At 36.0% G+C, this 23,127-nt stretch overlaps 1 long non-coding RNA gene across 4 annotated transcripts; it reads left to right on the forward strand.

Annotated features, from left to right (window-relative positions):
• The first annotated feature begins 264 nt into the window (after nt 1–264).
• Nucleotides 265–21,209, forward strand: LOC123532798 (uncharacterized). Of its 4 annotated transcripts, none has more exons than XR_008366080.1 (11): nt 265–1,584; nt 2,045–2,117; nt 3,279–3,317; nt 4,864–5,346; nt 5,922–6,447; nt 6,559–7,454; nt 7,683–7,835; nt 8,267–8,403; nt 9,160–9,299; nt 11,194–11,324; nt 17,897–21,209. It is a non-coding gene; the product is annotated as an uncharacterized LOC123532798 (long non-coding RNA). The 4 variants fall into 4 exon arrangements; XR_008366081.1 differs by having other exon boundaries at nt 5,922–6,021; nt 6,135–7,454; XR_008366079.1 differs by having other exon boundaries at nt 4,864–4,961; nt 5,253–5,346; nt 5,922–7,454.
• The last annotated feature ends 1,918 nt before the right edge of the window (nt 21,210–23,127 follow it).

The raw sequence follows: 23,127 nt of genomic DNA on the forward strand, positions 1-23,127 counted from the left end.
TGTGACAAATAATAAAAATATCCAAAACTACAGTGGTTACAGTACAGAAACAATCTCAGAATCTTATAGGAACTAATCATCTTTGTTTCAAAATGAGTATTGTACATGATAACCAATGCTCTTTTTGTCATAGAGTTCAGAAACTATTTTACATCTGTTTTACGAATGTCCATTTATAACCACATTCTGATTAAATGTTAGAAATTGGATTCAATGTAAGTGTTCATCAATTACATTAGGTGCAAACTGGACAAATACTGATATTTTATTTGGTAACAGACTGTTTCCAGATGTATTTAACCTTGTCCTTATCTCATGTAAATCATACATTTATTCATGTAAATTGAAAAATGCTTGCCAAACTTAGAAAGACTTAAAAAGTGTATTAAATATTTATTTAAAGTAAATAAACACAATGCAGCTAAAACTTTTAAGTTACAAAATTTTGAAAGTCAATGGAGACATCTCCTCCAATTGATAGATTAGAAATTCTTTGAAAAGAAATTATTGTGGTTACTATTATACCAGATTTATATAAATGCCGCTTCCTTTCTACCTTTTATACTCTTATATCAAAAGATTCAAAGTTAAAGCGCTTCTATATTGTTTGTATCAGGTTAAAAATAGGTTGCCCACTCCCTTCAAATAAACACCCGGTCACACAGATAGAAGACTCACACGCTAAAATTCCTTGCCTTTTTATTTTCTTTTCCTTTCTATTTTTGTTGTTGTTGTTGTTTTTTCTCCTGGAGTACTGTTGTATTGTGTTCAATATATTACAGTATCAACTGACAATCTTGCCTTACAAACTAGATTCTGTGCCCTTTTGTTGTCTTTTTTTCTCTCTTTAACTCGGTGAATATTTCTATTGTCTTAAACAAACTGAAGAAATTGTTATTAAGAATAAGAAATATTATCGTAAAGATAATTTAAAATTTTAAGGAATGAAAAACAACAAAAAAAAATAATTTTTGTTTTATATCAATTTCTTAGCTTTTTAACACATCCATGCAAAGGGAAACAACTTAGTCAGAAATAATGTATCATTAATAACAGCTTTTATCTCCCTTCAGTTATCTTGTAGTCAAATGGTATCTTTGATGGCAAAAGAATATTCACGACTGTTGTTGCTGTTATTCACTGACTTTGTCATTATGTATAATGTGCAGTTATCTGTTTGTAATTCAACATATCAGCCTACTGAAAGATTCATGCTTTATTATGTGAACATGTAAAAGGAGATAAAATATAAATTACAAAAAAATAATAAAAAATATTTTGGTCTGGAGCGTTTTCTTATCCTGGAAGTGAAAACGATCAGTTTTGTAAGTTTGGTTGTTCTCGATCGATCTACATAGACTGTGAGTCTTTCTACTGATTGTCAAGCTTTTCGTGTAAGTGTTGTTCCGATGAAAACAAGTATTTTAAAATAACTTTGATAGTTTTAATTGCAAGTGAGACATTTATGTTTAACAAAGTCTTGTTGCTTTTTAGGTTGGTGTTTTTGTGGCAGAGATAAAGTGGTGTATATAAGTTTATAGATGGGTCCACGTGTTTTCAGATTTCTGCTGCAGCGTAAAAAAGGTGCGTATGTTGTCTTACTTTCTGTATTTGAAATTTCTAAAGGCAACACTTCGATAAATATTTGCTTCCGTTCTTACACATCCCTTTCTGCATTTCATACCCTTAGTAAGGTTACTGTGCAAACGAAAATCTAGATAATGATATAAAAAGGATGACCGACGTTCAGCTAAATAGATATTTGACCTCTATTTGATTTTTAGTATTTACTAAATTTGGTTGTCGAGGCGTTGCCATGGAAGTAAATACTTTAGAATAGTTTTAAATACTAAATGAGATAAGCCCACACGCTTAGCTCGACAGGGAGGGCGTAGGTTTATGGATCGCGGGGTCGCGACGGAGGCGTACGTTCTCCGTGACAATTTCAAATTTTGATGAAAGACATTGTGTCTAAAATCATTCGTCCTCCAGAAGAGATATTTAGGCAGAGTAACATTATGTTTTCTGTTTTCTTGCTATGTAGGTTGTGTTCAAGTGACAAAGATCAAAGAAACAGATTACGGGTGGATGTGTTTTTCAAATATGGAATATCAAATGTATGTATTTTCCCCTTTTTTGTCTGGATTATTTAACGCAAAACTGATTTATATTTGCTTCTGTTTTTACACATTCCTTTCTGTATTTTATACAGTCAACCGTGTTACTATAGAAGCGTACATCTACATTCTGATATAGGTGCCATACATGAATGACTGATTCTGTAATATTGTTCATGGATTGCCTTTATTGATTTTGAGTCATTTGTCTAATAAAAGTGATGTTTTCATGAAAACATGTTTTATTAAACAGTTTTAGGGCAAGTGAGGCATTCAAGTTTAACAAAATCATATTTTTAGCTCGACTATTCATAGAATAGTAGAGCTATTGGACTCGTCCATGCGCCGGCGTCGGCGTCTGCGTCCGCGTCCTCGTCTGCGTCCCGATTTGGTTAAGTTTTTGTATGTAAGCTGATATCTCAGCAACCACTTGTGGGAATGGATTGAAACTTCACACGCTTATTTACTGTGATACACTGACTTACATTGCACAGGTTTCATAACTCTGTTTTGCTTTTTTACAAAAATATGCCCCTTTTTTGACCTAGAAATTTTTGGTTAAGGTTTTGTATGTAAGCTGATATCTCAGTAGCCACTTGCGGGAATGGATTGAAACTTCACACACTTATTTACTGTGATTAACTGACTTACATTGCACATGTTCCATAACTCTATTTTGCTTTTTTACAAAATTATGCCCCTTTTTCAACATAGAAAATTTTGGTTAAGTTTTTGTATGTAAGCTGATATCTCAGTATTTAATGGGAAAGGATTGAAACTTCACACACTTGTTCACTGTCATGATATGACATGCAGTGCAAAGGGTCAATAACTCAACTTCACATTTTACAAAATTATGCCCCTTTTTCAACTTAGGAGTTATTGGTTAAATTCTTATATGTAAGCTGGTATCTAAGTACCCACTAATGGGAATGGATTGAAACTTCACATGCTTGTCCACTGTCATGAGCAGATAAGCACTATGCAGTTTCCATAACCCTATTTTGCTTTTCTATTAAATTATGCCCCTTTTTCGACTTTCGTATTCATTCAATCGACAAGGCTGTTGAATAGTCCAGCGGTGCTGTCCTCCGATAGCTCTTGTTTTTTTCTTGCATTTTAAGTTGTGTTTTAGTGGCAAAGATCAAGCACAACATACAGATCATGCACAAAGGTGTTGTTAGATCTGGAGCACAAACGGTATGCATATGTTCCTATTTTCTTTGTCTGGAATTTCTGAAGGCAACACTAGAATTATTATTTGTTTCTTTTCTTAAGTATGACTTTTAGCTCAACTATTCGGAGAATAGAGGGGCTATACTACTCACTCCGGCGTCGACGTCGGCGTCGGCGTGACCCTTCTTGGTTAAAGTTTTTCGGCAACCTTTGTTTTTCTGTCATATCTTTGTTACTATTGCTTATATCTTACTGTAACTTCACATAAGCATTATCCAGTATACAAACAATGTATGTGTATGGGCTAAGCTCATTATACCCAAGGTCAAGGTCACCATGGTGTTATACTTAGGTTATTTTTAAGGTTAAAGTTTTTCGGCAACCTTTGTTTTTCTGTCATATCTTTGTTACCTTTGCTTATATCTTACTGTAACTTCACATAAACATTGTCCATTATACAAACAAGGTATGTGTAGGGGCTGAGCTCATTATACCAAAGGTCAAGGTCACCAAGGACTTATACTTTATTATTTTTAAGGTTAAAGTTTTTCGGCAACTTTTGTTTTTCTGTCATATCTTTGTTACTTTTGCTCATATCATACTGTAAGTTCACATCAACATTGTCCAGCATACAAACAAAGTATGTATAGGGACTGGGCCCATTATACCCAAGGTCAAGGTCACCAAGGTCTTATTCCTGATTATTTGTAAGATTAAAGTTTTTCGGCTACCTTTGCTTTCCTGTCATATCTTTGTTACTTTTGCTTATATCATACTGCAAGTCCACATAAACATTGTCCAGCATACAAACAAAGTATGTGTAGGGACTGGGCCCAATATACCCAAGGTCAAGGTCAGCAAGGAGTTATACTTTGTATTATTTTCATGTTAAAATTTTTCGAAAGCTTCGTTTATAGACATATCTTTGGTACTTTAAAAGATAATGACTTGAAATTAAAAGTACTCGCTTATAATCATCTGCATGTGTGGCTACATACCCCATACCTCTAATTGTGTTTTTGACAAAATTATGCCCCTTTTGTACTTCAACTTTTTTTGCAATCTTCTCTTTCTGGATACTACTTTAATGTAATATAAGATAAAGACTTAAAACTTAAAATGTATCTTTATCATCATCATCATCTGTATGTGTTTTAACAATCCCCATAACTCTGATTTGTATTTTTGACCGAATTATGCCCCTTTTATACTTAACTTTTTTACAAGCTTCGTTTTCTGGACATAACTTTGGTACTATATAAGATAATGACTTGAAACTCAAGATGTGTCTTTATCATCATGATTTGCATATGTTGTAACAATCCTAATAACTCAAATTTGTTTATTTGTTGGAATTATGCCCCTTGGTGTATCTTCCCTTTAAAGTAGAGGTCTCTTACTCAGACATATCGCGGGCTTAGCGCAAAACGGTTGTAACTCCTTCTTTATTTCATATAAGTTACAACCGTTTTGCGCTAAGCCCGCGATATATTCATTTTACTGTCAAATCCGGGAATAGTGGAGCGCCCTGTCTTACGGACAGCTGTTGTTGTATCTATACACTCAACAGGGTTACCATGGAAACATGCACCTACATCTAAGTAGTGATATCAATGGATGACAGACGTCCAGTCGTACAGTTATACAGCAGATGTTGGGGCATATAGGGTGTGTATATTTACTTTAATTTTCCGTTCTTTAGGCCACACTGTGATATGTTTGTTTCTGTTTATACACATACATTTCTGTATCAGTACACTCAACAGGGCTACCATAGAGACGTAACACTACATTTAGGCAGTGGTGCAAATGGAAAACAGACATTCAGATCTACAAAGTTTTACGGCAGATTCTGGAGTACTAAAGTGAGTATATTTACTTTTCCTAGCTTGTTGCCAAACTATAGACATATTTAATTATATTCTTACACATGCAATTTTGCATCTATACACTCAACAGGGTTACCATGGAAACATACTTCTAGGCAATGGCATAGATGGATGGCCGACGCCTGGATCTACAAAGTTATACAGCATATTTTGGAGAATACATGGTATGCATGTTTACTTTTAATTTCTTGTAACAACATACTCACTCGGGGCGTTGAATTCTTCTTAATAAAAGTTATAGATACTAATTAAACTTAAATAACTGAACTGAATCGATGTGGGTTCGAGCCTCACTCTGTGCGTTGAATTCTTCATGTGAGGAAGCCATCCAGCTGGCTTACGGAAGGTCGGTGGTTCAAACCAGGTGCTCGCTCGCGGTGAAATAAAGCACGGATGGGGCACCTGGGGTCTTTCTCCACCATTAAAGCTGTAAAGTCGTCATATGACCTATCATGTGTCGGTGCGACGTTAAATCCAACAAAAAGAATGTAACACTATAATACATTTGTTTCCGTCTTTACACATGCCGTTCTGTATCTAATGCATTCAACAGGGTTACCGCGGAAACGTATATCTACTTTAGGGCAATAATATAGACGGACTGCAGACGTTCAGATACACAAAGTTTTACAGCTGATGAAGCATATAAGTTGTGTTACTTTTTCTTCCTTTTGGCAACATTGTGTTATGTTTGTTTCTGTTTTTACACATGCCTGTCTGTATCTTATACACACAACAGGTTTAGCACGGAAACGCATGTCCACAGCAATGCAATGGTATAAATGGATGACTGACGTTCAGATGTACTAAGTTATACAGCAAACTTTGGAGCATAAAGGGTGTGTAAATTTACTTTTCTTTTGATGCGCAATTTGTATAAAGGTAATACTAAGATTATATATGTTTGTTTCTGTTCTTACACATGCCTGTCTGTATCTTATACACACAACAGGTTTAGCACGGAAAGGCATGTCCACAGCAATGCAATGGTATAAATGGATGACTGACGTTCTGATGTACTAAGTTACACAGCAAACTTTGGAGCATAAAGGGTGTGTAAATTTACTTTTCTTTTGATGCGCAATTTGTATAAAGGTAATACTAAGATTATATATGTTTGTTTCTGTTCTTACACATGCCTGTCTGTATCTTATACACACAACAGGTTTAGCACGGAAAGGCATGTCCACAGCAATGCAATGGTATAAATGGATGACTGACGTTCTGATGTACTAAGTTACACAGCAAACTTTGGAGCATAAAGGGTGTGTATATTTACTTTTCCTTTGATGCGTATAAAGGTAATACTAAGATTATATAATATTATGTTTGTTTCTGTTCTTACACATGCATTTCTCTATCTATACACTCAACAGGGTTACCATGGAAACGTACCTCTTCATCTAGGCAAATTTATCAACTGATGGCCGTCGTTCAAGTCCCTGGCAAAGAGAGGAATCTAGCTGTCGACCAAGTGCTACAGGCTTAGGTTTAAATAATTTAAGCCTTGCTAAGACCTGAAAATGAATGTCAGGTAAAACTGAAACAAAAGTAAAATAACTGGATGCACTTAGAGAGCACGTAATCTATCTTTTATATTTTCGCTTCGTAATACTGTATGTTTAGTGTTTGCTGTTTTGTCAGGGGTTTGTTTACAGTGGCTACTTGGTTGTGTTTGTGGTGGTGTTTGTTGTGGTGTTTGTTGTGTGTTTGTTGTGGTGTTTTGTGTTTATGGAGGTGTCTGCGGTGGTTTTAATGTGGTTTTCTCGGTTTTATTCTTGATGGCTGTGTTGTTTTGTTGAAGACGGGTATTTGGTGCGTTTTGTTTGTTGTATTGGGTTCTTCGTCATGGTGGTTTTCTTTCTGCCATTACCAATGTATTATTACTCGCTTTGTATACTGTAGAAAATTATTAGAATAAGTTCAATATTACATTGTGTTATAGTAACTTTACTTGTCCAGCAAATTTTAGATACCCGGAAACACATATGAAGATATATGCAGACGAACAGGCATCGTGTGCAGACGACAGCTTGGACTGGGTAAGAGTGCGCCATTGTTTTATTTCTGCTTTTTATTCCATTTGTTTTGCATTGCTTTTTTCCAAGTTATATACAAGCAGATGTAAAGATGTCGCATTGTAGATGACACAATGGTCTAGTGGATAGTGAAGATAGCGCGGCTGATGTTGACTGTACAGACAAGCGTAACTAAGATGTCATGATGTAGAAGTGGACGACTCAGATTGGTTCTTCTTCTCGGACGCACTGAGGTATATAATTTCTCTGTACAATTAATGTTTTTCTTTTGCAAGCTTTATATTAGTAGTATAGTTTTCAGTCAAATTACACACATTCATTTCCATTTCAATTTAAAATGTTCTATAAATTGGTTATTTTCTGGTTATTATGTAGGTCTACATTGTTTTAATTTACATAGTTTTAATTCTTTTTTTATTTTAAACCCAATTATTGTTTATTTTTTAATGATTGTCTACCAGTATTCAGTCAGCAGAGCATAACTTTCAACATTCAGAAAGCAAAGGTCAACAGGGAGTAATTCAGTAGCATGGGAATGTGGACACAGATCCTGTTTTTTTTGTGAAAGAAATACTTCAAATGTCCGACGAGAAGCAATTTCTTGGATTATACACGTAAGGACTTACTGTAATATATCACTCATTTTGGATACAAGTCAGTTTCGGGAATGACAGAATTTAATGTGGTTACACTACATTAACTGGTAGATGTATAAATTCGAAGATTTTCATGATTAGTGTAATTTTATGTAATTTTTATGGTCTAAATCAGGCAAAGGTTTGCGACAATATTAGCTTGAGACGGGGTTCGAATCCGTGATCACCGCTATGTGAATTTCAGACGCGGTTTTACAAATTGTAACATATTTATACGAACTTTAAATTTTATTCAGTAAAGAGTAAACAGGATAAAAGTGTCTTTTCATTTTTTAAGAAAGTTGAAAAATGCCTAGCTTTCCATACGTGGCTTTGATGTAAATAAGTATTGGTGAGAAACCCAAGAAGAAAAAAAACGGATGTGGCTATTTACTTTATTGTATCAATAGGAAGAAAATGTTAGTTGATGGAACAATAGTGGCAGTAGAACGACCTTGCTGGTATCCTAACGAAGCCGGTCACCAGATGTGCATAGAAACCCTATCGAACCCTTGCGTTAACATGGTAATCAGCCGTTATCAACAAGGTAAGCTCTTAAATTACTCAAGAATTATAATTCATGCGACGCGAGTTGTAGTCACAGTTTGTATAAATGGGTGACAAATAAACTTTTTGTTGCTGACCTTACTATGCGGTTGTTGGAGAGCTAATCTATACTGGTTTGAAACCCAGGTTTAGAGAACTGAATTCTGTCGATTTATTTGAAACAACGTAAATGTGACATGCACACCGAAAGCTACTGTTGGTATAGACAACTGGTTTTGTGACAAGAACTTTATTTGATTTTTTCCTGAGCATGTCGAGAGAATTATAAAGTAACGTAATATTGAGTGGTATTTATTTTAATTTACAAACTAATAATTTCGGTATCTGCAGTTAAGAATAATATCCACGTGATATAAGAAGATTCATAGCATGACAATTAGTGTTGCTTCTAGCAGACGACACATGTTCTTTATATTAGACGACTCAAATAGCGGAAGACTTAAGGCTAGAGTAACCTTTAATAAGATATATATATTGAAACTTATTTGTCAACGTTATAGACACTGATATTGGATTGTTTAACGTACAAATCAAAGGCGATTTAAATTTATAAGCCGTTTGTAGCGGAAATAACAAAAAAAAAAAAAAACAACAACTGATGAGCCTGCTCTGTTTGTGCACTTTGTGGCAATTTATGAACTGCTTCTTGGGGTCATTAGTGTCATATACTGTCATTTCATATAGAGCAATAAAAAGTTGTAAATGTATGATATTAATTTTCATCACTTTTCGATAGGCAAGATAGTGCATGGTTATAGTGGAATTCAAGCCTTGGTGGACCTTTCTTCGGTATTTGTCCCGTCTTGTTGATGGTAGACAGCTGTTCCACACCTCGTACACAACAGAGAAACCCCCTCGGACGAAGACTTCGTTTAGGTAAGGAGAAATATTAGATCATATGTATGCTGTGTTAGAACTGCACTGTCTGCAGCTGTTTAAAAATAGTTTCATAAACATGGTATTTTGGCAAACAGTTCTTCTAGCAAATACATATTGTATATGTTTGCCCCATAAATTCATGAATTACATGTGCTTACACAAATGGCAAACGTGGTTATCTTGGTTGAGCATGACCTGTTGTCTGGAGTCGCCGATTCGAATCTTGATGAGAGAGAAAATTGACTTCTGTCTCATATGCTGATGAGATGCGAGTACTGGTTAGGATCAGTTTTATCAACGGCGTAAAAGACCCGCGAGACATACATAGTGTTTAAACTTTCCGTCCGTCATTAAGTCCGCCTGTTCGTCCGTCAGTAAGTCTGTCAGTCATATTTCTTCTGTGCTCAACTCCTACAGTTTCTCTTCAATAAAAATGAAACTTTGTGTACATCATCAACATGAAGTGGACTTGTACATTTTGTCGGGAGTTTTATGTCCGATTCTTTTGAAGAAATTGCCATTTTTGGACTTTGAAACATTACAACTATATAAGAACATAGTGTAGTCATTTTTCTTTTAGTTTGCACAGTTCAAATGAAATAAAGATGAAGTGGATATTTTTTCTGGAGTAATGGCTCTTTTTACAGACTTTGAAAATATCACAACTACAGTAAACATTCTGCACTCAACTCCTCAAATTCAAGTGGAATTTTTAGTAAACATCATCAACTTCAAAAGTACACAAGCGCATTTTTATGCCCCCAGCATCTACTGATAGTCCTGTCCGTCCGTTCGTCCGTCCGTATGAGGTTAACCAAATGGGACCGTTTCGTCTAGCATCAATACCCCTTACTAGAATGACTTGATACTAATACAGATGTAACCTGTGACCATTCATCATCTTCAAACATCACCTGACCTCAGTTTGACATTGACCATGACCTCGTTTTGGGCTTACGTGCAAAATCTATCGACAAGGATGCCACTGAGGGCATCAAGCGTTTATTGAACGCACCTCCTTGTTTTTCTGGAGTTGCCCAACTCGAATGTTTCTGGAGATTTGTCCCTTCTTTAATTTAGTATTATTCCATCATACATTTTAGACGCCATGTGTTATAGCGATGATGACATCGTTCGACAAATACAGACAACAATGACTTAACCTTTGCAAATTTACACAAAACTATTGTTCGTTTTGTTTGCATGGTTTAAAGGCACTTGAGAAATCCTGCATTTGTAAAACATAGTTTTCCACTCTTTAGAGACAACACGCATGATTATGTTCGAGGCATGCTTGTTTTTCGAATTTTTTGCTAATGATTGAAACGGTAATATATCTTTATGCTCATTTAAATATCCAGAAACAGTCATTTTCAACAATCAATTTCGGAATTGAAGTTACAGACATTTTTAGTGTCCAAAATGACTGAAATTTACAAGGGAAAACATCTCATCAAAATCGGGTTTTTTACGAAAAATTCAAAACAAATCAAGATATTTTGAAACTTTAAAACGTTCATAGTATCGCCCTCTATGACATACAGTCGTATAACATGCATATGATATATTATATGTAAAGAGAAAATAAGGAAAGCGTTGTTACAGAAAGGCTAAAACATTAAAGATAAAACGCACAAAGTAAGACATCAATACTAATAAAACTAGGAGGCCTTTCAAAAAGAAAGCATTTCAGTTTGTATAAACAAGCTATATAACCATAAATTCCTTGATAATTGGCCAAATCAATATGTTTAAATATTGACCACATGCCTACAGCAAACCTTGAAGAGAAAGAATTCAATGACCTCGAGCTACTCTGCATATTTTCATTGATTTTCATGGAATTACTGGCTATTGTAACACCAGGCCAATAAAGTATGATTTATTTCAGATCTAAAAGGCAAGGAGACAGTGTTTGCCATTATTGAAAGACAAAGAAAAAGAAGCCATGACAGAAAACACATATCACCGTACCGGCTTGTCTTTAATGTTTCCAACCGCTGACAGGCCGATGTAAGCCAGGTAATGCCTTTCAGAATTTTTGGTTGATATTTAACACTGTCTGTAAGCAGTTATGCCTCCAATATGTAGTGGAGAGACATATTGTTTAAGTGCTGTCCGTCCGTCCGTCTGTATGACCGTCCGTCTGTCATAAAGTTTGTCCACGCAACTCTTTCGACACCACTGAATGGATTTACACCAAATTTCGCAAGAGCGATCATTGCGTGGCCTAATTGTGTATATCATAGTCAGTTTTTGGTTCGGTGATTTCTTGTGGAATTATGACCCTTGATTCGTCAATTGTTTTGATGCTTTAGCCACTTCTCTCTTTTGATTTGGCAGATTTCCACCAAACCGTACAAGAGAATTAAGTACCAATTATCATATTTTGGACATGTTCTGGTTTAGTGATTTTCAGAGGAGTTATGGCCCTTACTTTGTCAGATTTTATGATATTTCGGCAATTTTTCTTTCACCATTGGGCAGATTTCCACCATACCTAAAATGAGTTATCAGTGCCAAGCCTAGTTATGCGATTCATCGACATGTTCTGATTCAGTGATTTTCAGCAGAGTTATGATCCTTGACTTGTCATATTTTACAGTGTTTACACTTCTTGCTGTATATTATTAGGTTGACTTTCACCAAACCTAGCGAGAGATTAGTGTGAAGCGTAGTTGTACATATTATCGTCATGTTGTGGTTAAATGATTTTCAGTGGAGTCATGACCATTGATTTGTCAACTCCTGTGATCAGCGCTACTTTTTTTTAGCTCCACTCTTCGGAGAATAGGTGAGGGGGATTGGGGGGCTATACTACTCGCCCAAGCGTCGGCGTCGGCGTGACCCTTCTTGGTTAAAGTTTTTCGGCAACCTTTGTTTTTCTATCGTATCTTTGTTACTGTTGCTTATATCTTACTGTAACTTAACATAAACAATGTATGTGTATAGGCTGAGCCCATTATACCCAAGGTCAAGGTCGCCAAGCTGTTATACTTAGGTTATTTTTAAGGTTAAATGTTTTCGGTAACCTTTGTTTTTCTGTCATATCTTTGTTACTTTTGCTTATATCATACTTTAAGTTTACCTAAACATTGTCCAGCATACAAACAAAGTATGTGTAGGGGCTGGGCCCATTATACCCAAGGTCAAGGTCACCAAGGAGTTATACTTTGAATTATTTTCATGCGAAATTTTTTCGTAAGCTTCGTTTATAGACATATCTTTGGTACTTTAAAAGATAATTACTTAATATTAAAAGTATTTGTTTATAATCATCTGTATGTGTGGCTACATAACCCATAACTCTAATTGTGTTTTTGACAGAATTATGCTCCTTTTGTATTTAAACATTTTTGCAATCTTCGCTCTCTGGATACTACTTTAATGCAATATAAGATAAAGACTTGAAACTTAAAATTTTATCTTAATCATCATCATCTGCATGTGTGGTAACAATCCCCATAACTCTGATTTGTATTTTTGACCGAATTATGCCCCTTTTATACTTAATTTTTTAACAAACTTCGTATTCTGGACATAACTTTGGTATTATATAAGATAATGACTTGAAACTCAAGTCAAAAAATATCTTTATCGTCATCATCTGCATGTGTTATAACAATCCTAATTACTCAGAAATGTGTATTTGATGGAATTATGCCCTTTGGTGTAGCTTCCTTTTAAAGTAGAGGTCTCTTATTCAGACAAAAAATTCATTCTATAAGTCCCCGAGTATTGGAGCGCGCTGTCTTACGGACAGCTCTTGTTTATACCACTAGTAAGAATTCCACCAAACTTCGCATGATATACCACTGCCGAGCTAAGTTGTGTTCATCATTGGAATGTTATGGTTCAGCCATTTTCCCTAGAACTATGGCCTTAAGTTGTGGCATTTGGCAATTTCTGCGTGGCAAATGGTGGTAGACATACTTTATTATTAATTTTATGCCATTTAATCTGCAACAGTTTTTATTTAGCTCGACATTGCTAATTATGTAGAGAGCTATCCTACTCACCCTGCGTCGGCGTCAGCTATTTAATGTACTTTCGCTTTATCTCTGTTATTACTCAATGGGTTTTCTTCAAACCTAAAAGACTGGTTCTTCATCATCCGCAGCATATGACACAATGTCCATAACTCTAGTGCCAATCTCTCATGAATTATGTCCACTTTAATTTAAAGTTTTAAGTTCGTGTTTTTTTTTTCTGCGCTCAGTGTTGAAGACCCGGTGTGCATTAGGAGTTTGTACTGCCCATCCGTCCTTGCACCTAGCCGTCAACCTGTCTCGTGTACCCCTTTTACAGTTTCCTTCAATTCGAATGAAACGTTTTAGACTTGACAAAATGACAAGTACACCTGTACCATGTGTACCATCTCAAATCAAGATCAGTAAACAGCAACACGAAGTAGACACGCACACATTGTCAATAATTGTTTCTTGATTTATGTCCACTTTTTAGCTCATCTGATTAAAAAAAAAATGATGAGTTATTGTCATCACTTGATCGGCGTTGGCGTTGCCTGGTTAAGTTTTATGTTTAGGTCAGCTTTTCTCCTAAACTATCAAAGCTATTGCTTTAAAACTTGCAACCTAGTTCACCATCAAAAGTTGACACTGTACAGCAAGAAAATAATTCCATTTTCCTTTTGCAAGAATTATGGCACGTTTAGGACTTAGAAAATCAGATTTCTTGGTTAAGGTTTGTGTTTGGGTCAACTTTTCTCGTAAACTACTATTTCTTTAGATTTTGCAACACCTGTTCACCATCAAAAGCTGACTCTGTACAGCAGGAAACATAACTCCATCCTGCCTTTTGCAAGAATTATTGCCCTTTTTGGACTTAGAAAATCATGGGTATGGCAATTTTTCTATTATACAGAGAAGGAAATCATGGGTATGACAATATTTCTATTATACAGAGACAAAAAGTCAGATGAGCATCTGCACCCAAAGGGTGGTGCTCTTCTTTGGATTTAACAATAATCCAACATATAATTTGTTCCGATTCAACACCCTACAGTTTCCACTCAGTTCAAATGAAACTTGGTGTACGTCATTAACATGAAATTGCATCTTGTCCGGATTTCATTGTAAAGCGTGCTTACGCAAATTAGTCATACTTCGTCCGATTAATAGCATTTTTTTCTTTGGATTTCGCAATAAATATATTACAACTACAACCGTACCTTGTGTACCAATTCAAATGAAACTTAGAATATATCATCAGCATGAAGTGTTTTAGTGCATATTAATGGAATTCTAATTGCAATCAGGGTTTCATGAGTTATGTCCCGTTTTCGGACATTCTAATCTCATTCTGGCAAACATTTTGAAGGGACATGTGCATCATTCCTATAAATCATTGGACTTGATTTAAACTTTAAAAAGTTATTTCACATTATCAACAGCATGTACGATAACTCGCATAACTCTAGCACCAATCTTTCATGATTTATTTCCCCTTCTAAAACCGCTGTTACGTAAGGCCAGGGAGATTGTCCTATACATCAGACACATTATCAATCATATTTCTAAACAAGCTAATATCTGTTATTACCTATTGAACCAACTGAATGAAATTTTTAGCTCGACTATACGAAGTATGGAGAGCTGTCCTACTCGAACCGGCGTCGTTAAAGTTTTGATGTACTTTCTCTTTGTCTCTGTAATTACTTGATGGATTTGTTTCAAACGTAAAATGTTTATTCTTCATCATCACCCACATCATATGGCACAAGCGTAATAACTTTCGCACCAATATTTCATGAATTATCCCCCCTTTTTACTTAGAATTTCAGGTTAAAGTTTTGATGCACTTTCACTCTGTTGCAATTATTACTAAATGAATATGATTCAAACTGAAAAAGTTGCACCACATCACCACTCACATCATATGACACAAGGGCCATAATTCTTGCACCAATATTTCATGGACCCCCTCCCCACCCCATCCCGCCTTTTACTTAGAAGGTTAGTTTTCATGCACCTTAACTCTACCTCAGTTATTATCAAATGGATTTGATTCAAACTTGAAGTACATGTAGTTGTTCCACATCATCATCCACATCATAGGACAAAAGGTGCATCATTATTGCACCAATATTTCATGAATTATGCCCCCTTTTTGCTTAGAATTATACTTATTTAATGTTTTGATACACTTAATCCTTATCTCTTATTACTTTTGACACAGACTCAAGCTATTGTCCTTGGAGTCATTAAACTCTCTAGTGACAGTTCCAGCTTCCTCAGGTGTGCCCATTTCACCATCCATCATCGAGCGCGCTGTCTCCTGTGATAGCTGTTGTTTACATTCCTTCCTCATAATAGTAACAAGTTAGTGATCTAAGTTTCATAACTCTTACTGTCATTTTGATCAACAGCTTACTCTGTACACATTTTAGCTCGTCTGATTTGAAAATATATGTACCACTTGGTCGTCAGCTTTATAAAGTTTATTTTTTAGCTGCTCAGGTGAGACTTTGTGATTGCTCGATGTCCGGCTTCCGTCGTCTGCCTGTCAACATTTAGCTTGTGTATGCGATAGAAACTGTATTTTTCAACTGGTCTTTATGAAATTTTGTTAGAATGATAACCTTGATATAATCTAGGCCAAGTTTGAAAATGGGTTCTCTGTGTTTAAAAACTAGGTCACTAGGTCAAATAAAAAAAACAAAAACTTGTGTATGTAATAGAGGCTGTATTTTCAAATTGATCTTCATGAAATTTGGTCAAAATAATTGTTTGGCTTTCCCCTTCGGGGTCCTCCCCCGCCCTCGGCCCCGTTTCGCCCCTTGCTGTTTCCTTCTCCTTTATCGATATTTAGCTTCTATTAATATGTACTTGGTGGATGTTTGAAGCAACCAGTCTGAAATATTTTTCCATTACAGCTTCTTTTTCTTGTGGGCCTACTATGTAAATGCGTGGCTCTGGGGCTGTGTTTTTGGTGCTCTATGCTTCCGAGAAATCTACCCTTACCTATTATCTTTGATAAAATCTAGATCAAGTTCAAATATGGATTGTCTGGGGTAAAGAACAAGGTCACTAGGTCAAATCTAAGAAAAAATTGGCCAGAATATTTGTTTCCACCAAATCACTAGGTCAAACATGTTTACACTGTTATGATGTGTTTCTAAGGTGAGCGGCCTAGGACCATCTTGGCCCTCTTGTTTTGTTTTCGTTCTTGTAAGCTTTAAGAATTACAGCTTTGAAACTGTGTACATGGTTTTAAGCTCATCTTATTTTTGAAAAAAAAAGATGAGTTATTGTCATCACTTGATCGGCGTCGGCGTCTGTCTCGGCGTCGGCGTCTGAGTTGCCTGGTTAAGTTTTATGTTTAGGACAGCTTTTCTTTTAACTATCAAAACTATTGCTCTAAAACTTGCAACACTTGTTCAACATCAACAGCTGACTCTGTACAGCAAGAAACATAATTCCATCCTGCTTTTTGCAAGAATTATGGCCCCTTTTGGATTTCTTGATTAAGTTTTGTGTTTAGGGCAGTTTTTCTCCTAAACTATCAGAGCTATTGCTTTAAAACTTGTAACACTTGTTCACCAACAAAAGCTTACTCTATACAGCAAGAAACATAACTCGATCCTGATTTTTGCAAGACTTATAGCCCCTTTTGGACAAAAATATCAGATTTCTTTTTACAATTTTATGTTTATGTCATTTGTTTTCCCTAAACTGTCAAAGCTATTGCTTTAAAACATGCAACTCTTGTTTACCATCAAAAACTGCCTCTGTACAGTAAGAAACATTACTCCATCCTGCTTTTTGTAAGAATTATGGCCCCTTTTTGACTTCGAAAATCAGATTATTTGGTTAAGTTTTGTGTTTAGGTCAGCTTTTCTCCTAAACTATCAGAGATATTGCTTTCAAACTTGCAACACTTGTTTACCATCAAAAGCTGACTCTATACAGCAAGAAACATTACTCCATCCAGCTTTTTTCAAGATTTATAGCCCCTTTTGGACTTAGAAAATATCAGATTTCTTGGTTAATTTTTGCATTTAGGTCATTTTTTCTCCTTAACGGTCAAAGCTTTTGCTTTAAAACTTAGAGCAGTTATTTGCCATTAAAAGCTGACTCTGCACAGCAAGTACCATAACTCTACTTTGCTTTTTGTAAGAATTATGGCCCCTTTTGAAAATCATGGGTAGGACAATATTTCTATCTTACAAAGACAAAAAAAAAAAAACAGGTGAGCGTCTGCATCCGCCAGGCGGTGCACTTGTTAATCTTACGTTAGTTTTAAAGTATTCTTTGAAACTCTTACTTGCGTTTTATCAAAATTATGACCGTTTTTGTACATCGAAAATTAGAAGTTTTTGGTTTAGGTTCACATTTTTATTTTTATAAGAGCTATAGCTTTGAAACTTTGTACAATTTTTAGTCTCACTTTTCTTTTTTTCGAATTATAGTCCTTATTGTACTAAGAAGACTGGGATTTCGTGGTTAAAGTTTTTGTTAAAATCCACATTTCTTGAATTCTGCAAAAGCTATAGCTTGAAAATATGTTCAATTTTTAATTTGACATTACATCTTGAAGTATTTCGTATATTAATTATTTGTTTTCATTTTCAGATTCACAAGTAAGACGTATCTGCAGAAGGAAGAACTAATTATGGTAGATCCACGAAAGTCCTGGCACAAGCAAACATGGCACCACCACAGCCCCGACACAAGCCTTGTTAAACAGAATAGATATGAACTGACATGTATATAATTATACCCTCATGTACAAAGTACATGGGATTATATTGGAGTCACACATGTCGGCGGGTCCATTCGTCCGTTCGCCTATTTGTCCATCATGTCCGCTGGGAAGATTAAAAAAAAAACTGGCTTCATTTATAAGCCTCATCAAGAATGTTCGTTGTGCTCAACCCAAGTCACTAGGCCCAAGGTCGGTATTACTCTTGGAGGACAAAGTTCAAATAACTTTAATTTAGTGTCCGGTCCATATTGTCTAAACTGCAACGAATATTTAGGTCAGACATTCGTTTTGTACTCGCCCTGCCTTCAGGGTCACTGTCACCGTTGCATTCAGGTTAAATTTTTATATGATTCTCAAAGTCACTATATATTTTTAACTGCCCATAGCATCACTAGCATCAAACTTCACACGAGGGTTGATTGTGGTAATACGCAGACATTTATTTGTTAGGGGTCAAGCATCCAAAAGGTCGAAGTTACTGGGGTCATATTTTGTAATTATGCTGGTTAAATCTTAAATTGTTTCTTATATCTTCTCATTCACCCGCTCCTACCCCCTACCCTACCCCCAAATGGAAAAGAGTCTTATTGTTTCATAACTCACGCTTACTTATATCCTATAACAATAAATATTGGTCAGCATTTCCGAATAGTCACGCGGGCTTTCCTTCCAACAGTTCTTGATATAAAATTAGGATTAGTAAATAGATGTAGGCACTCACAACCTAGTTCATTAGGTCAAAGGTTAAGTTCTGACTTAAGAGACCGCACCATATTGTCTAATCTAATAAAGTAAGCACTAACTCTCAATTCCATCTAGCCGAAATACGAAAAGCACAACACATGCCAAAGGTTAAAGGTCAGTGTGACGCACAGGAGGTCAAAGGTCAAATAGCTTTGTGTCTGCTACATACCTTGTAACCCCATTTTCCTTACACTCATAAAACCACCTCATTTTCCTTACACTCATAAAACTAGCAATAAATATCAAGAAGACCTGTATAGAACCCAGATTATTTGATCCAAGGTCAAGGTTACACTTGAATGTCAAAATGATGACCAACGTTGACTTACCCTGCATCAAAGCAGCGTCTGGGGGTAACAGTAGCTCGTTTATCATTTTAGCGGACTAAATTTGTAATTGTATCAACCATTTGGCAAATATTTCCTTAATTTTATGATAAATATATAAAACAAAAATCAGGACATTGTTTTTTGAACACTGATACAGTCGGACTATTTTTAGACATAACGAATATTTTAGCTTGGTTTGTTGTCAGTCATGATTTAATGCAAGGTATTTTTCTAAATGATATTTTTGTTATAAATAGCACATTTGACATTCATGTAAAAAAATCAGGGACAGCGAATTTTTATAAGAAAAAAATGATTTGGTTAAATATTTCAAAAAGTGTCTCAAATTTTTGCTCTTTTGAACAGTTGCGTTTTAACTGGTCAGGGATAGTTTCAAAAATAAATATGCGTAGTTTAGTTTATGTATAAAAAGCTACTTTTCGCAAATTGTACATTTTGGAGCGGGGCTAAATTCCAGACTCTCATATATTTTAAAACATATAGAAGACATTTCTTTGCTTCAGTGTAAGCTCGAAATAGAAACATTCTGGTGTTCACACGTGAAATTTTTTAAAAAGTAATCACGGATTTTATTCTAATGCATTTTATTATTTTTATTTTATATTTTCTGCCAACGTAACGTCATACGCAATGTGCAACGTTACTCTACATTTAATGGCAATATATATGTTGGAAAAAAGTGACATAGTGACATTTTAATCTATGTGTACTTCTGTTTTAATTAAAAAGATATCCGATTCTACGTTTTTTATATTCTTGCGTTAAATTGTGGTTACATACAAGTGAAAATTATATTTGGATTTCCCACCCTTAAACAGTGGCTTTATCAGGATATAATGCATCGTTGTTTTCTTGAAACCTTCTCAAAATTTGATATATAATTCCATATACTAGTAACTGCAGAATGTACCGATAAGACTGTAATTCTTTTATTCAAATCCGCATTCTAGTCCTTTGTCTGGGTCATCTACATGTTGCTTTTAAAAGTCATTTTGGCCTCATTTTTGTACACTGAATTTTACACACTGTTTGGCATAACTTTTAACCAACACCTAACTCTGAGCACTAACCTTAACCATTTGGGGCTGAAGTGACTTTTAAAGCAACTTTGTCTTTTATGGGAATAAGACTAGCATATCTTTATATATGATAGGTAAAATTGTTTGCAAACTTTCAAGATTTTAGTCTATCCTTTTAATGGAGTACTGTAGTATAACATGATAAATTCATTGTTTTAAACAGAGAGAAATCCAAATATGATGTTCACTAGAACGGAACTACACTTAAACGCGAAAGGATATGAATTGTAAGGACGTGAAATATGCTTAAAAGCAACAAAGCTGTATAGTAATGCTTTCAAAAAAAACTAAATACACGAGAAAATCATTGAAATATAAAAGATTCTTATACATCTCTTAGACCTATTGAACTTATTTTCCAACATAAGCATTGTGACGTCATGAAATATAGCGTGACGTTACCCATAGCGCATGTCTTTGCATGGCTGAATAAGAAAAGATAGTATGAAAAATAATTAGCCTAGTTTAACTCAACAAGACATAAAGCAATACAACATTTATGTGTATACATGTAATTTGGTTAAAACTGTTAGAAGTTAAGAATTAGATATCAACGTTTCATAATGAATTATTTTCACTTGGGAACGCCAGATTAAGTTCACTCGGTGCTGAAATAAACGAATGTCTTCTATACCTTTTACGATAGCAAATGGGTAAAACTTAAGGTGACAGAAATAACTAAAACAATCCCTTACCATTTTGAAATGACAGTCAGTTTCATTTTTGGTGCAAATATTGTCTGTTATACTGATTTATTAATGATACACATTTTTGTACCTTGCATTACAGTAACGTAGATATTTTAAAATATAATTCCAAGTTTACCATATTTTCTCAAGGAGTTGAATTCAAGGAATTTTTGTACATATCGTATTAAATTGTAAAATAATAGTATTTTAGAAGTATTTTTATTGTTTTAACTCTGTAGTTATACTTTTCAAATGTTATTTGTGATTATTTTTTACATTTCATTTCTGTTTGAAAAATGAATAAAATGAGATACAGTTGTGTTGATTATTTTAGTTTAAGAAATAAAAGGTCATACAATTGCATTGGTTATTGATGTTTCGGAAATCAAAAATGACTTTCCTTTAGTATCTCTAAGTACTTACCGTCACACCGTACGCAACATGCAGGTGTGTTCAGTTGGTCATACTTTATCCGGAGATTATCCTAATTGATATGCTTTTTGTCAACCACCAATGATATTTCACCTTGAAAACTGAAGTTATTCCAACACGTACTTTGTCCTTCAATTTATCCCTCTTAACACCATTTGCTAAATAAGTGGTCACTTGTCGACTTTTTTCCCATCCAAAGGTATTGCCCCTTCCCCCCTTTGACGCCATTTGAATTACGGAGGGGTGGGGTCACTTTTACAGACTCCTTTCCCACATTGTTATTGCCCCTTCCCTTTTGACGTCATTTGCAAAAACGGAGAGGTCACTCTTACACACCTTTTCCCACATCCATTTATTGCCCCTTCCCCCTCTGACGCCATTTGCAATACAAAGGGGAGGTCACTTTCACAAACCTTTCCCAATCCAGTAATTGTCCCTTCCCCCTTTGACGCCATTTGCAATACGAAGGGGAGGTCACTTACACGCTTCTTTCCCTATCCAGTTTTTGCCCCTTTTCCCCTTTGACGCCATTTGCAATACGAAGGGGAGGTCACACACCTTTCCCTATCCAGTTATTGCCCCTTCCCCTTTAACGCCATTTGCAATACAAAGGGGAGGTCACTCTTACACACCTTTCCCAATGCAGTTATTGCCCCTTCCCCCTTTGACGCCATTTGCCATACAAAGGGGTCACTTACACACCTTTCCCCATCCAGTTATTGCCCCTTCCCCCTTTAACGCCATTTGCAATACAAAGAGGAGGTCACTCTTACACACCTTTCCCCATGCAGTTATTGCCCCTTCCCCCTTTGACACCATTTGCAATACAAAGGGGAGGTCACTTACACGCTTCTTTCCCTATCCCCCTATCCAGTTTTTGCCCCTTTCCCCCTTTGACGCCATTTGCAATACGAAGGGGAGGTCACTTACACGCTTCTTTCCCTATCCAGTTTTTGCCCCTTTCCCCCTTTAACGCCATTTGCAATACAAAGGGGAGGTCACTCTTACACACCTTTCCCCATGCAGTTATTGCCCCTTCCCCCTTTGACGCCATTTGCAATACAAAGGGGAGGTCACTTACACGCTTCTTTCCCTATCCCCCTATCCAGTTATTGCCTCTTCCCCCTTTAACGCCATTTGCAATTTTCCAGGGAGGTCACTCTAACGGACCTTTTTTTTCTCCCTCCAAGGTTACTTCCCATTGCCATTTCAACGCCATTTGCAATTTTCCAGGGGAGGTCATTCTAACGGACCCTTCTTTTTTCCTTCAAAGGTTACCTCCCCTTGCCATTTTGACGCCATTTGCAATTTTCCAGGGGAGATCACTCTTACGGACCCTTCTTTTCTCCCTCCAAGGTTACCTCCCCTTGCCATTTTGTCGCCATCTGCAATTTTCCAGGGGAGGTTACTAACGGATCTTTTTTCTCCCTCCAAGGTTACCGCCCCTTGCCATTTTGACGCCATTTGCAATTTTCCAGGGGAGGTCACTAACGGACCCTTTCATTTTTCCTCCCTTCAAGGTTACCTCCCGTGACCATTTTGACGCCATGTGCAATTTTCCAGGGGAGGTCACTCTAACCAACCCTTTCTTTCTTCCTCCCTCCAAGGTTACCTCCCCTTGCCATTTTGACGCCATTTGCAATTTTCCAGGGGAGGTCACTCTAAAAAAGGATCGGTTAGAGTAACCTGCCCTGGAAATTGCAAAAGGCGTCAAGGTGGCCAGGGGAGGTAACCTTTGAAAGAGGGGAAAAAAGGGTCAGAGTGACCTCCCCTGGAAATTGCAAATGGCGTCGAGGTGGCCAGG

The sequence above is a fragment of the Mercenaria mercenaria genome, chromosome 11, assembly GCF_021730395.1.
Source record: "Mercenaria mercenaria strain notata chromosome 11, MADL_Memer_1, whole genome shotgun sequence".
Taxonomy (NCBI): domain Eukaryota; kingdom Metazoa; phylum Mollusca; class Bivalvia; order Venerida; family Veneridae; genus Mercenaria; species Mercenaria mercenaria.